Here is a 3,186-nt window from a genome sequence, read left to right on the forward strand (position 1 = left end):
CTTATTCCCATTGAATTTGGCTTAAGGAGGGAATGAAATACACACTCAATAGGGTATCTCACTCTCCAGGAGAGTAGGGGGGAAAGGGAATGAGAAGGGGGATGATGGAAGGGAAGGCAGGTGTGGGGGGAGGGAAGTTGGAAGCACTCACTTTTGAAAAGGGATGGCATCAAAGTAGAGAATAGAACAAGAGGGAGGTGGGATAGGAGGGAAGGAAATATAGTCAGTCTTTTACAATATATCTATTATGTTATTGTTTTGCATTAGCCACACATGTACAACCTATACTGAACTGCTTATCTTCCCAGTAAGGGTGGGTGACAAGGGAGGAAGGGAATGAATCTGGAATTCAAAGTTTTAAAATCAAATACTCAAATATATTATTATTATTATTAATATGATTTTATGTGTAATTGCTAAATAAGATATACAGGCACTGGGGCATAGAGATCCACTGAAAAAGTTGAACGGGGTATGGGAGAAAATATGGGAGAGAGCAGATTGGAGGAGGAGATATCCTGTGGGACTGTTATTTTGGGGTCATGGGTAGGGGGAAAACAGGGAGAAAATTTATAACTCAAAATCTGGCCGAAATGAATGATGTAAATCAGAAGTTAATAAAGCATTTGAAAAATAAAAAAAAAGCAAAATAAAATAAAAATTCACCTCCTCCTACAACCCCTCACTTTATTAGGATTGTCTATTCAAGTATTAAAGGTGTCTGATGAAAAGAGAAGTATTTGGGCTAGTTTTAGAAAACATTTATTCTATAACAGACCATGTCTTCATAGTTACACACTTGCCTGAGAGCTAAAGAAAAAAAAAAACCCAGTGAGTGTATTGTTCATTGATTCCAAAAACATCATTTGACTTTAAAGAAAAAAATCTGGCCTTAAAATCTGTTTTCTGACAGAGTTTCTCCTATGTGTATGTTAAGACAGCATGTCAATATCAAGTGAGGCATAAAATAAGGAAACAAGGTCCTGCTGTGCAAAACAGCCTGGAGAGAGTCTCAATGGATCATGGTTCACCTATGGATGTGAAGGTAGTTCTATAAAATCTAGCAGATGCTCCCATTTGAAAATAACATGGTGTTGGTTACTTCAAGCCAGAGTAGACAATCAGGTATCCTTGCTGAAGTCCATGACTTCTCTTTTTTTTTTTTTTTGATGGGGGAGGGCAGAGCAATTGAGGTTAAGCGACTTGCCCAACGTCACATGGCTAGTAAGTGTTAAGTGTCTAAGACCAGATTTGAACTCAGGCCCTCCTGACTCCAGGACTGGTGCTCTATTCACTGCCACCTAGCCTCCCCACATGGCTTCTCAAAAGTTATTGGATACACCATTCACATGGGAAAACTAAGGGAATGAAGAATGATCATCACTCAGATTATGACTTACAATTCGATGGTCAGTCTATTAAGGTCATCAATCAGAGCCTATATCTTGGACTAGCATTGCCAGCGGACAATGATCTGAGACAAGGATTGGAAAGAAGATAGGGATTGAGCAGGATCATACCGGTATTTGGTGAATTTCCTAGCACTCTCAATGATTCCAAGGTGTTCCCTGACATAACAGCTTATCTTTCTGACATTAATATTTCCACATTGACATTATAGAGTGGTAAATCATGGAATACCATGAACCTGGAAAATCAAAGTGATGGACAACCCAAAGGCAATCCAGTGTCCTATGGAGGAGTAAATGACCTAGGTAGCACATTAGCATTGATGACTTCCTGGTATGCAAGAAGTGACATAAAAACATTAGCAAGGGTATGTATAAACAAATGAAATTGGGCAAGTTATGAGGTGAGGATGAGGGCTTGATGGTGGTATCGTTCAGTGGGAAGAAGAGGACTCATACTATTGTAAAAGGTTGTTCAAGCATTCTGTGACTTGATCCATGTGGGCAGCATGAGTAGTAGTAGGACAGCTCCCTGTGCTGATATAAACCACCCATATATCTGTAACCTGTCCTCTTTGAGGGCTCTATGCTACCCTGAAAGACCAAGTGAGTTGACCAGCCTCATAGCCATTTTGTTCCAGAGGCAAGACGTGAAACCAGATTTTATTTTCTTTAAAAAGGTCAATTTTTAGTGATATCTTTTAAAAAAATATATAATCTAAACATCTGAATATTATCTTTCTCCATCACCTGCAGTACAAGATTTTATAGAAGGAGAAAAACTGCAGTCTAGCGATACAATGAATGCATCAACCTGATCTGCTCCTGTGTACAACTCTCCATATCCATGGTGTGCCAACTCTGCAAAGAAGGGAAGGCAGCCTAGTGTCATCTCTTGCTGAGGCTTGGTCATTGTAAGCATGAATTTTTAGCTCCTTTTTAAATTCTACCTATTTAATTAGTTGGAGTAATTATGTCTATTGTTATCTTGGCTCAGTTTAATTCTGCATCAGCTCATCCCAGACCATGCATGGGCTTCTCTGAATTCTTCTCAATTATTATTTCTTATGCAACAGTGCTCGCTCTAGCCCCACTCCCAGAGGGCTAGGGGGTTACATGGCGGTTTCCAGGATCTTAAGGAGGTAGGAAATCTCTAGTCCCTGCCACTTGCTCCCACATCTAACCCCTCTTAGTTCTAGTGACTTTCCTGCTTTTAATCATTTCCTCTTTATCCTGTATGTAACTTACTAGCATATATGTGTTTGTATGTTGTTACCCCCATTGGACTGAAAGCTATGTGAGGGTAGATACTGTTTTTTGTCTTTCTTTTAATCCCTAGTGCTTAGCACAGGGCCTGGCACATAATAGGAGCTTAACACAATTATTGAATCGATCGATCCCCTATCAATTGTGCTCCCCCCAATTTATGGGTCTAAGAAGCTCAGTTTTATTTAACCACTTACCCGTCAGATTCATTTTTTTACAAAGGATCAATTCCTTCAAAGGCACAATTTCTACCTAACACCTCCAGATTGTAATCCCTCCTTATGCCACTTTAGATTCTGGGGAGGGGTCTGTGTTAGGTTCACAAATTAATTCAGTTCCTACATAGCATTAATATCAACAAATTCAAGTCCAAAGCTCTCTCTGGCTTTGTGTCCTAGGACTCTTGCCTCTTAGAGCTTCTCCTTTGTCTTGTCAGCAACATGTGGCCTGGAGTCCTGGTTCCACAGACCCCATGGACTGAGCTCCCTAGTCCATGACTCTGATTCCTGCT

This window comes from Petaurus breviceps, unplaced genomic scaffold, assembly GCF_028583685.1.
Source record: "Petaurus breviceps papuanus isolate PSGF00001 unplaced genomic scaffold, PetGlider_PUasm1.0 185, whole genome shotgun sequence".
NCBI lineage: Eukaryota > Metazoa > Chordata > Mammalia > Diprotodontia > Petauridae > Petaurus > Petaurus breviceps.